Here is a 15,832-nt window from a genome sequence, read left to right as displayed (position 1 = left end):
TTGAATTATTGTGGAATTTTAGAACTTTAAGTTGTGAACTTTAGAAATCTTGAATTATTGTAGGATTTTAAACTTTAGGTTGTGAACTTTAGAGATCTTGATTTATAGAATTTATGAACTAATTATTAGGTTGAACTTTAGAAATCTTGATAAAATGTAGTTTTTATGAACTATTTGTAATTTTGAAAAACTTTATAAGTCTTTATATTGTGAATGTTAATTTAAGTTTGTTGTTTTATATTCTGTGTAGCTTCTTTATAATGATTTGTGTTTGATTGGGGCTGAATTGAATTGAATTGCTTTTGCAGGTGGGCATCAGAAACAGGCAGTTTTCTGCTGTCAAAAAATTTGCAGAAAAAGCGACGGACAGGGTGGTTTTGTCCGTCGCTTTTCTGGATTTTTTTTTCAAAACCCAGAAAAGCGACGGATGGGGTCCTTTAGTCCGTCGCTTTTTTTATTTTTATTTTTTTTAAAACCCAGAAAAGCGACAGACAGGGTCCTTTAGTTCATCACTTTTCTGAATTTTTCAAAATTTTATTTCGAAAAAAGCAACGGACGGCGTCTCATTGTCCATCGCTTTTCAAGATTCGAAAATAAATTAAAATTAATTAAAGCGACGGACTTCGTCTCTTTTTTTTAAAAAAAAATTTTTAAAAAGCGACGAACAGCGTCGCATTCTTCAAAAAAAATAAAAGCGACACAGTCCGTCACTTTTTCAAAAGCGACGAGATTGATTGAGTCGCTTTTGTGCCAAAAAAGCGACGCAGTCCGTCGCTTTTGTGCCAAAAAAGCGACGCAGTCCGTCGCTTTTTTCCGTTTCTTTTTGGCAGTTTTTTAGTAGTGAGACATCTTTCTTTTTTGGGAAAGGAAAGGAGAGGGTGTCCGTTAAGAATTGGGAATGGGGTTTTATAGGGCAGTGCTACATTTATATATATTCAGATGCAATAAAAGAATAATTGACTTGCACTTAATTCCCTCGGTTTCAATCTACATATTTTAGTTCTTCTTAAAATCTATTTTTTGTAATCCATATTATCATAGTCAGGGTGCAATAAAAGAACAATTGTCATGCATTTAACTGTCTCTGCTTCAATTTACGTGTTTTACTTCTTTTTAAAATCTAATCTTCTATATTTACAAAGTTTTTAATTTCAAAGTTTCATTTTACCCTTAGAGGCATCCCCTTGTAGGTACGACATAACTCATCTAAGACTACATCATTCAATTATTTGTTTTCTTCATTTAAGACAACAATATTCAAAATATATATTTAGCAATATATATCATATTTGTATAATTTCAGACTTTGTATTATCAAAATAAAGGTAGGATAGTGCTATTTTGTTTAATTTTTTAAGTAACCCTTAGAGCTTAGCTAGTTATAATAACATAAAAAAAAATAGAAACATCACCGCCATCATCAAACCAATAAAAGCACTCATCATTAACGGTGGTCGGATTAGACTGTGACATAATGACTGATAACTTAAGTAATAGTGGCCGGAGTTCCATCGTAACGATGGCCGAATAGGCAGAGGCGTATCCAGGATTTCGGTAAGATGGGTGCACGATTACGAAAAAACGCTTCTTAAATATAAATTTGATCAGTTTGACTTTTAGGTAATTAATATGAACCATTAAATTTTAAAAATTATAGGTCCAAAATATATAATACTACTACTTTTAAATTTTAATATACACATTTGATTTAATTATATAAAAAAAATTATAGTACTAAATTTTTTTAAGAATTTTCAATGTAACATACTGGAAAATTTTGAAAGATTTAAGAAAAATTAGTTGAAACGCCAAAAGTGTAAGCGATAACTACTTGGAGAGGTGTTACTCAAAAACAGAAGATAGATATAAGATTTAAATTTCTATCCTCGCTCAGAGAGATGCACCATATCATCATCATATTATTATATGATACTTTAAACATGGGTTCACATATCTATATTTAAATATTTTTTTAACATATAACACTATTATATATGATCTAGAGAGGGGAGCATGGGTTCACGTGAACCCACGGCACCCCCTCTAGATACGCCCCTGCGAATAGGGCTGTGACAATGATGACTGATAACTTATGTAATAGTGGTTGGAGTTCCAGCGTAACAGTGGCCCGATTGAGCTATGACATGATGACTGAGAAGAAATGAGGGAAAGTTTGGGATAATTTTTGTAGGAAAATAAGGAAAGAGTTTAAGGGTTTTAGGACAATATTTTGGGAAGAAATGGAGAAGGATTAAGGAATTTTGGTAATTGACAAAGTTAAGAGTTTTTCTTTTAACAATAAAATGTGCCCCTGAGAGTTGGGAAGAGGCACCTGGCAAATGGCCATGCACAATATAACGTGCTAATAAACTTTTTTGTTGTACGACGATGGGGCCCATTTTAAAAAAAAAAATAGAATTTGTTTGTTTCTTATACACAAGTGGAGTAGGGGAGTGGGTACACTTTTTTTTTTTAATTGATGACTTGAATTTCTGGGATGCTTTATGATTTGTATTTTTTAATGTAGATCTTTGAATTATGAACCACATTAAGACGAGAATTCTTCATGCACTTACTTTGAAGCCACAAAAAATTTAATGTAGTAAGACAACGATTGGGCAACTATCATGCACCATATTGAGACCACATAAATTTTTAATGGTGAAATTTATGATTTTATTTTCTCTTCAATAGTATTGAAGATTATAGAAAAGATTTTTTTTAAAAAAAACTATATAAAAAGAAAGAAAGAAAAAACCATTTATCTTTTAACAATAATATTTTAAAATTTTGAACTAAAGTTCTGGAATTTCCATAGCAATAAATAATATTTTTAAAATAACATCCAAGGTAATGTATTGAAATCACATGACTAATATCTTATTGATTTAATTTATTATAAATAATAATATTACTACGTGTAATGATATACTTAAAATAAAAAAATATGAAAAATAAGAAAATGGTAATGCTAAAAAAAATTATATTATAAAACAAAATGTTAGAGAAAGTCTAGAAAATTAATTTAAAAAATTGAGTGACGCATCTATCAAATTAGGAATCAATAAATGTTGCGGTAATCGTAAAAACAAAACGTTATGTGGTGCATACACCTCTAGTACAAAAAGTAAAAAATAAATTATATTAAAAAATGAAAAAAATATATATATGGTGTATGCGCCTCTAGATGAGAATAATACACAATACACACTATGTTTTGTGATCTTGTATGCTATAAACATTGTGTCTCCATGGAGAAATTCTCATGTTGAAAAAGAAACTAGAGACAACACAAACTCTTGTGGAGGAAAATGAAGCAATTGCCATAGAAGCGAAATATTTGGAATTGTGTTTTAAACTACTTTCTTCAGTTATTGATCTCTAATGTTTTCCTTCTGTTTTTTTTCTTCTTTTTCCCTTTTTCCCACTCCCTTTTTTCTTATAACAATATTCTATTCACGTCAGGTGACCGATATAGAAAAACTCCAGGCTGTTGAGAAAGAAGAGGAGGTTAAATTGCTAGAGAGGTCAGTTGAGGGGCTGGAGTGCACAGTGAATGTACTAGAAAATGAGGTACTCATTCTTGCAAAGCTAAATGTATTTATTGATTTATTTATCATTTAATAACATGATTTCCCACTTTATAGGTTGAATTTGCTAGAGGAGAGGCTGAGCAGCAGTGGTTACAAAGAGAGAAGCTGGATATGGAACTTCATGCCATCAAGCAACAAATGAAAAATGTAAAAGGCAGTTATGCTGATATGAGAAGGTTTCTGACAACTATATCATGCAACCTGAATTCTCAAAAATAGGACTCATTTAGGTTTCTAATTGTTTTGATATCTACGTACACATGCATCAAGAGGAAAAAGAAAAGAGAAGATAAGAAAATGCCTTTGTAAAGAGAGCGGCATCAACAGTTCCCTCCTCTGCCTTGAGAAATTGACAATTGACCCCTCCTTTACAACCTGTATTAACAGAAATGATCAATTTGCAAAGATAACACTTAAATTGATCAGCTGAAGCTACGTTTGTAATTGCGATGGTCGGGGGAATGAGTGTGGTTTCACCGGAGGGAATGGTCTCGCCGCCGGAGGGAGTGGAAGTGGGAGGGAGAGAAGTGTCGCCGGAGGGAATGGTCTCGCTGCCGGAGGGAGTGTAAGTACTAGACATGATTAGTAGACAATTTTTTTCAAGGTCGCGGGTTTAAGTGTAAGTGGATGAAGAAAGGGAATGGTGGAGGGTTTTTATACACTTCTTACCGGGCCAACCCATTTTTTTTAAGTTTCATCATAACAAAAAATATTAAGTCTATTAGCAAAATTAAATCAAAGGAGGGGCAATTAATGAAGAAATTAGAGAAGCAAACGATAGAGTAAAAAAATGAGTTCGACGGGACTTATGAGATATGTTAATTAATTAATAAGATATATATTCTTAAATATATATATATATATATATATGGAACTTTAAACTTTTTATATTTTTTATAAGTTTATTTACTTGTCAGTTGTGGTTTATCAATGTTCTTGGTTTTTGCTTATTTCAAAATGTATTTGCCAATATTTTACTAAATTTGTAAGATTTTGTACTAACTACTTGTTGTAATTAATGGAGTTTTTTTTTAAAAAAATGCATCTCCGTCATATGATGGTTTGTCCCTTATATTTTACGATATGCAAGAAAAAGGTTTTAGTTTCAAATTTTTAAAATTGAGTTAGGAAGCGTAAAATAAGTTCAAAATATAATTTAATCTAATTAAGCTACGTTAACTAATTGACAAAGTTAAAGAGTATTTCTTTTAACAAACTGTGCCTCTGAGAGTTGGAAGAGGCATGTGGCAAATTTTTGAAATTGAGCTAGAAAGCGTTTTACCAATTTAATCTAATTAAGAAGTTAAAGACGTTTAAAGAGTATTTTCTTTTAACAATAAAATGTGCCTATGAGAGTTGGGAAGAGGCACATGGCCAATCGCCATGCACAATATAACGTGCCAATAAACTTTTCTGTTGTACGACGATGGACCCCATTTAAAAAAAACAGAATTTGTTTTGTTCTTATACACAAGTGGAGTAGTGTAGTGGGTACAATATTTTTTATTAAACAATTTTTTTAAAAACAAAAACTGTAATACAAGTCAAAAAGACCCTACAATATACATAATAAATATATAATCAAAAATATATATATTACATTACAATTAGGTAAATAAATTTGGTCGTAACTTCTCATATATATAATTTTGTTTAAATCGGTTATTGATAACTTCTCATTTAAATGTTCTAATTAAGGTGCATGAATTTAACCCCATAAGAAACTAGAATAATTTGAGCTTTTGTAGATGTACTACATACTCTTTTGATTTGTCACATTTACAAGACGGAGTAGGCACCACAGCCTCAAATTCTTCCCACATCCCTTTTAATCTTGAGAAATAAATAGACACTGAATCGAACTTGTTTCTTGAGTTATAGTGGCAATCTCCTGATGTAGATTGAAGGTTCTTTACCCATCTATCTTGTTAAACCTTTCATATAGATCCTCCCAGACATTTTTAGCACATGTTGCATACATGATGATTCTAAGAAGGCCTTTCTCTACAGAATTCATCAATATAATGTCGATCAAACTTTGTAATATATTTTTCTAGACAAATAGTACAATATCTAACAAATAGTAAATTAATTAAGAAATAAAACGAAAAATGAATTAAAATAATTTTTAATCAATTAATTAACATTATATTTTCCTTAAATATATCAATCCCATGACTTTCTCTTAATTGGTTGGTCATTATATTGATTGTTATCCGTCTGCCTATTTTGGTTCTTCCTTCCTCCTTTTATTTGCTACTAGTTAACCAAATCGCGCTTCACGCGGTCATATTTTTCTATATTTAGTTGATATAAAAGAAATTAAGAAATTTCAATATCAAAAACTCTCTCTCTCTCTCTCTATATATATATATATATATATATAAACAGGGAATAACAATAAAAGAAAATGAAAAAAAACAATAAAATAAATTAGTATAAAAAAAGAGAATTATAATTTTGTCTTGGAGCAATATAAAGACGTATTTTTTGTGCCAATTTTATATACATTGCTATCTCGTTTTTGAGTGTTTTAAATTATTTATGCTATTTCACTAATTACTTTCTTTATATAATACTATTTATGTTTATAAATTTATTTAACTATTTAAATTTAGAGTTCATGTAATTTCTCTTACTTATAATAAAATTTTTCATAATTATTACTTTAAAATATGAGCATATCAATTTGTGCAATTAATAAAAATAATAGCCTAAATTTTTTATATGTCCATACAAAATTTTCATATGAAAAACTTAGAAAGTGTAATTCTAAATTCAAGAAAGAAAGTAGAAGGTATATTCAATTCACACATCTACTAATTAATTAATATTTTGTAAAATAAAATACGTTAAAATAATAAATACACAAGAGAGCTCAAACATCAATTTTATATAGAAACTGAAAATAAATTTTGTAATCCAGACACTGTAGAAATATGAAGAAGTTAAAAGTCAATACCAATGATCACATAAATCAATATGTGGTTTGGATTTTCAATAAAGAATATGAAAATCTAGGACAATAAATGATAATAATTGTGACTTTTATTCTTATAAACCAATAAAATAAATGGGAAAATAGGGAAACAATATTATAAAAAAATTTATATTTTTTGGCTAGTGCAATATTTGTTTATTTCTAGTTTTAATTGTGGGTTCATCATGAAATGTAATAAAAATAAACGAATGTTGGGAATTTTTTGGAGAGTTACGACTTCTTATTTTTAAATTTATTTAGTGAGTAATTATCTTATTCTTTAATGAACTAATTATGTAAACATTTTTTTAAAAAAAATTGAAAATTAATATAAAAAGAGAAATCTCATAATTAAGAGAGTTAAAATGGATGATTTTTTTTGTCATTTCATTAGACTACCCTATTTAAATAAATTTTCATTCTTTTGGGAGAAAATAAAAGATTTGAGTGATAAATATTTGTGCCTTTAAATTTACAATAAAGAATAAGAATAAGTGGAGTAGTAAAGTTTGAGATATTTAAATTTTAACAATAAATAATATAAATTAATGAAGGGAGTAGTAACTGACACATTATTTTTAATAGTAATAGTAAATAGAAATATAGTGAAAATTACAACAACAAAAAAAGAGAAAAAAGATAAATAGGATCCTTGGCCAAAGAGAGGTGTCAAATCACTTTTTTAATATCTATAACTTATATTATATATATATATATATATAAATTCATTCTTTATGGAGAAATGAAAGGTTAGAGTGATAAATATTTAGACCTTTAAATTTAAATAAAGAATAGGAGTAAGTGGAATAATAAATTTTGAGACAGTTAAGTTTTTATAATAAATAATATAAATGGAGAGAGTAGTAATTGACAATTTTTCTTTACTAATAATAACAAATTAAAATATAGTGAAATTTATCAAAAAAAAATGAGAAAATAAATAAATAAGATCTTTGATAAAGAGAGGTGTCACGTCACCTTTTATATATACAAATATGGAGAGAGGAGAGTGTGTGTGTGAGTGAGAGAGGGATTGTTATGGTGATATATATATATGGAGAGAGGGAAGTGTGTGTGTGTGAGTGAGAGAGGGATTGTTATGGTGAGGAAATAGGAAAAATGATATTTGTAAGTTATTAATAAGGATAATTGAGGAATTAATTCTTATATTTTGTTAATTTTGCTTAATTAATTCCTATATTAGTTACATAAAAATTGGGAGAAGCCTAAAAAGGAGGAAACAAAAAAGATAAGTTTACTTTTTTTTTTTTTTAAAGGAAAGTACTACATATAATATTTTAAATTTCTCTTAAGAATCATAATATGCCTCAATCCCAACTAAGTTGAAATCAGTCAAAACTTCTTCGAACATCAAAAATAAAGAAATAATCAATTGTGGGATATTTCATATTCGCTATGAATTAATACACAAATACTGAATCCCACTCCAAACATGAAGAGGATCTACTCTCAAAGATTACAATTGAAGCTACTAACCATATGATAGATTATTTCTATGTCAAAAAAAAAGGCAAACACAATCAATAAACTCAATTCTACTGAAGAACATCTAATTTACAACAAACAAAATTCAATTCACCTAAAAAAGAGCTCAAAGTGTCCGTTTGCAATCCGTTTGTTTGCCCTTTCTCAACTGAAGCAAATTTATTCCCCTGAGGATTATGATTTTCACCATCTAACTTCGCGTTTACTATATTCTTGTTGCAGCTGTTCTGTGAAATTGTGAAGATTGATGATATTCTTTTGAAACTTCTTATCGTTCTTTTTCTCCCTTCCAGTTGCATTGCGATACTATTGTTGATATCCTTATTTCATCCTTCGGCAGCTGAGCATGCTCACCCTCGTGATTTCACTTTTTCTTTTCCCCCAAATCACTACATCCCTCGTGATTTAACTTCTTCTTCTCAAAAACATCGTGCTGGACTTGATAATATTTTCATCAAGCAAGTTATCATCATCAGACACAAACTTTGGCTTAATTAGCTCCAAATTTGACATTATAATATCAATTTAGTAATTAACTACAATTCCTATACTAAAATATTACTACTATGTATTTTGTAAAAAGGAAAAAGGACGTACGCATGATTTAACATATACTTACCTATTTATTTTTTACATGTACTCACTGGCAAAAACTTATTAGCAATTAGGAAAAGATGTGATGTGGCGTGGTGTGATGTGGTGGACAGGGTTGCTATTCTCGTAATCAGAGGCCTTGGTTCGAATCTTGGATAATACTTTCGTCCCAATGGAGCCTTACGATGTATGAATCCATATATAACCGAGCTGCAATGCAGATACCAATCACCAGTCTGAAATATTCCATAAAAACTGACACACTTCCGATAGAAAGATCTTGCCAAAACATTGTAAACTTCCTGCCATATTTCTAGGAAAGAGAATATAAACGTAAGATGTCTTTTCTAGTCACAATTAGAATTAGAATATTATTATCGAATCATTTTTGTTCCAATGCTAAATAATTCACGTTCAAATAAAGAAGGAAAACAAAAATAGGATAAATTTTGAGGTATACCTGGAGACGGATAACCCCGTTTTTACTCGGAAAGAGGATGAGGCGATGGAGGCATCTGGTAACTCGAATATAAGCTTACAAAGGCGGTTGAAAGGCATTAATTTTGGATTTAGAATTCTAAACGATGTCTGTAATTATTATAGGTTTAATTTGAGGAAATGGTTAAGGGCTGCAATTATAATTGTAAATGGTGTCTTTCTGTTTTTAAACTTTAATTAGTTAATGCCATTAATGTCGAAAATAGAAAAAATCTGAAAAAATAGATAAATAGGTTTCCTGATCATTGAGGCATGCCACATCAGCGGACTAAAGATCCTCCTTTATATATATACTAGTGAATTTGGTCGCGCTTCGCGCGGTTATAAAAAATATGAATGAATTATAAAATTATCTTTTTTTTAAAGGGCATAATACATAAATATGCCCTTTAACTGATTGGCCCGAACTTATATTTATGTTCTCTAACTTTGAATATGCACAAGTAGGCACTTAAACTTGTATAGAGTTGAATAAATAGACACATGCATCCTATGTGGCATCCTACATGACAATATGAGTTCTACATGGTCTCCTACATGTATTACACCACGTAGGACTCATATGTCTACTTATTCAACTTTATACAAGTTAAGTGTCTACTTATGCACACCGAAAATTAGAGGGCATAAATGTGAAATAATGTCAAATTTAAAAGGCATATTTATGTATTATGCCTTTTTAAAAATATAATCAAGATCAAGTCAAATTTGACACTTGAAAGAAGATTTTTGTATATGACCTTAAAAATTAAGCTTACATATACTTTTCATTTTTAAGATAGGTAGCAATATCATCCTCTAAACATTAGAAACCTCAATGTTTATTTATTCAACACTAATGTAAATATAAGAAGTTTGTTTTGAAGTCAATAGCCATAATTCATTTGGTGTACTGAAAGGATTAAAATTAATTGAAAAACTATCAAGTTTGCCACGTTAGTAAAAGTCTTTGTTAAACAAAATTCATTGTTTAGGCAATATTAGTAATTAGCATTAATAAAATGAACTGTTAGAAATGAAATGGAAAATCAACAACTCATCAATTTTACTGCTTCATAAAAATGATCAAAGTTAATTGAGTAGGTTCATCATCATCCTCCAACTTACTCCTTTATAAGAAGACGTGGAGTATGTTCATCCTTTGCAATAATCAAACAACACATACAAGCCAAATATTTGAGTCACTACAGAGCTTTGTTTGGAGCATGTGATATGACTATTTAATGGACAATGTCTTTATTACAATAAGTTTAATTTGTTAATGAACATAGAACTAAGAGTAGTGTACTTTTATGACTTATGCCCCATTGACCGGATATTCTTACTTTAAGTTTGTCAATGAACAACTACCGACTGTGCACTCTGAAGAGTTGTGAAACTATGTGTATTTAATGTACTTATTATTGTACAAACATACATATATTATGGGTGTGTTGCAGCCTCGTTGGCAACTAAATAGATTACCACTTTGCTGTGATGGACAGCATATATATGTTAGCCTTTTTGTCATCTAAATGACCAAACTTTATGAAATTTAGTCCAAACAGACGTTCTCTTGTTTTGTGTCTACACCATATGAATGACTTGTTTCTGCAAAATAAAACAACAACAAAATTTATCCAATAAATTTGAAACAACAGAAAACAGTCTATTTCAAACTGACTTCGATAAGCAGATTTAATTTTTACGAAACAGCTATAACAGCGGCCACAACAAATTGAATTCAAAATACTAAAGGGTCATCTCCTTGTGGCATGCACTTCTTGCTAACAGAAACATAGCGCAACATTTGTACCAAAATAAATATTCAAGAACATCCAAAAAGTTTATCACGTACATACTAAATAGGCTTAAATCAACTAAGGCTTGTACCTATTGAACACCTCTACCATTCTGAATTTGAACCATTTGAACATTTTTTTGAGAATAAGCTAAAAGTAGAAAATGTGTGAAATACACTCGCGCTAACATGTCAATTCGACTAATTATAACTGACATGCGTAATTTTTTAATCCAAAAAATTATTTAAACATTATATTATAAAGTAAAGAAAAAGGAAATTATTTTAAAGTAAAAAAAAATGAAAAAAACTTAAACTTAAACCACCCCACTTCCCCTGCTATCCACTAAAGCCAAAAACTCACATTTCCCTCTACAATACCACCCCGTTAATGGCAACCCTCCCTCTCCCTGTATAGTGCCATCTCCAACATGACAAATCTTCTTTTCCATCAGCCTATTTTTCAATTATAACTTTCTTCTTCATCTCGTTTTAGATAGAGAAAGATGGGGAAAAAATCTCGCCAGAAAATTAATAAGTTCCGATTGCCATTGTAGGAAAAAATGGAGTTATTTTGAATATCCTTACATTCTGCCACTATACATCAATTTAAAGTCAAAACAACACATTCAGGACAAATAAAAAAACTTCAATAAAAATTTGAGCAAAGCAAATAATAGATAGAAAAATCCTCCAATAAATTCAAACAACTGGACATCAATTTAACACCAAATTACTAAATTAACAGCAAAGAGACAAACTCCAAACTTAAAGCCCTTTACAAATTAAACATGATGAAAATGACGGTGATAATGGTGGAATGGTGGTTTCAATGGTGGTGCAGCCAATCCTAATATGGATGACAACGGGGCCAAAAATATAACAACAATGGAGGTAAAAGAACTTAAGTATCCGGAGAAAATAAGAGGAAGAAAAAGGGTGTGTAGTGGCGGCGGCAGTAGCGGCAAATTGGTGGTGTGATGGAAGAAGGGATGCCAAAGAAGATGAAGAAGAAATAATATTTTTTCAGTTGATATTATTTATAGATAATTTGATATTATTTAGTACAACATATAAGGGAACATGATAGAAAATATAAAAGACAACACTTCTAGAGATTTCAAATAGAAAATATAAAGGACAACATTTCTATGATTTTCAGTTGCTTGTAGTTCATAATTAACTTAAGCTAAATCTTCAATGAAATGACTTCAAATTTCATCAGCAAATCACTTTAAATATCTCATAAAAATCAAATTTGAAGTTAAAACTTTCTCCTTCAAATTTGAAATCCTTTAACTTGATTGTTATCTCCAAGAACATGATATTACATCATGATGTTGTAGAATTAATTAACACTCAAGTTCTTCTGCCTGTGAATGTAAGCAAAGTAAAGTTACACTCGAGTTCTTCTGCCTGTGAATGTAAGCAAAGTAAACTTACACTCGAGTTCTTCAGCCTGTGAATGTAAGCAAAGTAAACTTACATTCTAGCCTCTTCGCCTTGTAACAAAAGGCATTCTTGCTTCTTCGCCTTGTAAAAAAAAGAGATAACATGATTGTTTCCATCCAAATTAATTTGGTGGAATCTTATTTCAAGAAGGTACTTCCATTCTTACTATTTCTACTAAAATTTGGATAGCATCTAACTTCTTTTTTTTAAGTAGATTTCATGTTGAAATGATGTGTTAGCAAAACCATTGTGAATATATGATAAGTCTACAAGAGTTGGTATATATAGAGAAAATAATTAGCTTACCACTTTGTTAGTTTATGACTTTTGTAAATTTTTTAGAAATATAAAATTACTCAAATAAGTTAGAAAGTGTTTGATGAACAAGGTTAAACCTAACTTAAATTTTTATTGAAATAATTAAAACAGTAGAAGTATGTTTTCCCTTAGTTTTTATATTTTTTCTTAAAAATTATTTTTTAAGTCAATTCAAACACCAATTATTTTTTTTAAAAAAAAATTCACTTAACACTTTTTGTGTTGAATCAATTCAACAGTTAAAAAATTTAACACGTAAACTCTTTATCTATATTTAAAAACCTTGCAGTGTTGAATCAAATCAACATTGCAAAATTTTATTTTCAAGTAAAGCAAAAGCAATTGTCATGTCACTTCAGTCTTGAGGAGTGGCACATGGTACGTTGGATGTTGTTCCTTGAAATGCACATAGGCCATTGTGCCATAATTTTTGGATTGACAGTTATTATAAATTCACGTTTCATGCATATTTTGAAAACATATTTTTTCAAACAATGCAAAAAAAAAAAAATGAAATTACAAAGTTGGTTTGATAGTACTAAAAAAAATAGTATCTCAAAAGATCATAGAAAAGTATTTGGGTGCTACACCGATTTGTCGGGAAGAAAATGGTATGGGAAAATTCGTCTATTAGAAAATAAATCAATCAATGTTTATTATGATTTACAAGTTGCAAGACACATCATTGAAGGAGAACCACATTCTTCTAAAATGGATGATTTTATTATTTGGGGCAAAATGCTCGAGTGGCTTGGTTTATATTCGAAGAGGTGTGATTACGAAGTTTTATGTCGTTGGCATGGTTTGCTAATTCCACAAGCATTGTCAGCTACTTATCAAACATGCAAGTTTAGAGATGAAGCAATCGTTATTGAATATTTGTCCAAGGAAATCAATGAGATGAAAAAAGCTTTAGAGATATTTCATTCATTAGACGATCTTAACTATAAGGGAGCAAATGAAGAAGAATATTGTAATCTACTAGAAGGCGAAAAGTTACATAGAGATTCTACATATCCCATTTATCCAATTGTTAACGAATGGACTGGTTTACAAAAATTTTTAAGAAACACTGAATTTTGGTGTGCCGTATTGTTGTATAAATCAATTATCCTTAATTGAGCAAACAAAAAGTACGTGTCCACCAAATTGATATATAAATGATGAAGTTGATGTTGTACCAAATATTGATGAAGAATTGAAATATGTAACATTATATAAATTATGATTATCATATCACTTTATTATTATATTCTATTATTTGTATCTTTTATTGTAAAGTGTATTATGTCTTTATTACTATTTCCATATTGACAAATTGTTTTAATAATATTAAAAATTTAACTATATGCTTAAAATAAATGAAACTCAATTTTTTTACTCATAAACATAAATATTAAAAGTTAAATACTTATATTACAAAGGATTTCTACAAGCACAACGAGCCTTGGTGTGTCCCATTTCCTTGCATATACTACACTTTCTTGACATGCGAGCTGGAGCGATATCCATTTCATTCTTGTGTCGCCTTGTGCATTGATTAGTAGATGTTCGCAAATATTCAGTATTTGCAACCAAACAAAATGCGACTAGAGGCCAATAAATGACATCCCCCACTGGCGTAAAAGTAGCATTATAGGTTCGTTTGTAGTACTTTATGGTGTAGTATTTGCTCACATAAGTCTTTGGCTCGATACCACGAAGACCACAAAATTTGATTGCATGAGAGCAAGGTATATGATAATTTACCCATTTGCCACAAGAACATTTTTTGGCATTTGCAAAAATTTTGTGAACATTTCATCCTTTGCCATTGTGTGCAAATGTGAGGATCTCAAATACAGTTGAAGTAGTACTATAGTTCATCATTCCAGTATGTGCTTGAGCTTTTCTCCAATTTTCATTGAATCATTTTTCGACGCTAGAGGCCAAGACTTATTTTGTTCAAGTAAAGCATTAGCAAGGGTGCTTCGTTCAACAAAACGATCAATCAAAGCTTTAACTATCAAGCGAACCATAGCTGTGACACAGATACATTGGTTGTCAAAGAACCCCATCTATGACCGTTATCAAGGAACATAGTCCATTTCTCCAAAGGAAGATCATTTAACCACTTAAAAGCTTCAGCGTTCAATGTTTTAATTTGTTGCATTGTTTGAACAATTTTTTTTTCTTGATTCTCCGTCGCAGCATACCACATTAGATTTTCAAGTTCACTATTTAAAATTTTTTTATTAAAATTTGCTTTCAAATGACGAACACAAAATCGATGGTATGTCATTGGAGGTTGTAACCAATCGAAAAATTGAACACATTTTAAGGAATTTTCGTAATCTAACGAATCAACGATGTAGCAATCATGTTGCTATTCAAATTGTAATGATCCTCCTTATATGTATTTGGATTACAATTGTGGTAAATCTTTTTACCTGTCTTCCACATATCACCGCCTATCTTGCAAAAACGAATCATCCACTGACATCCCGACATATTATTTTTGCAGATGACCTTCCAACTGTTTCCTTTGGATTGATCACACAAGAACTCTGTCCCTTTAGCAATATTGTACATTCTCACTGCCGATTTCATTTTTTTTATTTAAAAATACCATACCTATATGTAATGATACAAAAAAAAATTCTATTAATTAAATGAAAAAATATTTATCATTAATTTACATAATTTTATGTTTCATTAATCAAACCTGACTTAATGTTTTTAAGATTCTTTTCATTCCATAGAGGAGCATTGCCAGGAACGTTAAATCCGGATTCGTTTGCAAAATCTTCCGTATGATCCAACTATGGAATGGCTTCAAAAGATGAACTAACAGTAGAGACAACTATGGGAGGAATATCTATGCCAACATCTTCATCATCATTTTCACTTTCATTATCCTCCGTTGAATCAACGTGTAGTTCATCGTCATTGATGTCAACTACTTCTGAGAGCCGAGTGAGAGGACCTCCGCATTCGTTACGCCTTCAAAATTCAAATTGAATGAATATATGAAGAAAAATAATATTAAACAATTATATTTATATACAAGTGAATTACATGTTGATAGCCTCCAACGGTGTGGAAAGAAGTTGACTACACAAATTGGTAGGA

General features: G+C 30.1%; 1 protein-coding gene and 1 pseudogene across 1 annotated transcript in view; one reads left to right on the top strand and one right to left on the bottom strand.

Moving 5' to 3' along the window:
• The first annotated feature begins 361 nt into the window (after nt 1-361).
• LOC125841724 (3-ketoacyl-CoA synthase 11-like) overlaps nt 362-15,832 on the top strand; it is a 303,969-nt gene continuing 288,498 nt past the window's right edge. Inside the window, exon 1 of the mRNA XM_049520899.1 lies at nt 362-374. The gene's annotated coding sequence lies outside the window, so the exon portion shown is untranslated. The remainder of the gene's footprint in view (nt 375-15,832) is intronic.
• Nucleotides 14,138-14,921, bottom strand: LOC125843003 (uncharacterized; annotated as a pseudogene).

Source organism: Solanum stenotomum, chromosome 10, assembly GCF_019186545.1.
Source record: "Solanum stenotomum isolate F172 chromosome 10, ASM1918654v1, whole genome shotgun sequence".
Lineage (NCBI taxonomy): Eukaryota > Viridiplantae > Streptophyta > Magnoliopsida > Solanales > Solanaceae > Solanum > Solanum stenotomum.
Note: the sequence above shows the minus strand (reverse complement) of the source record. Positions and strands in the feature narration are given on the sequence as shown.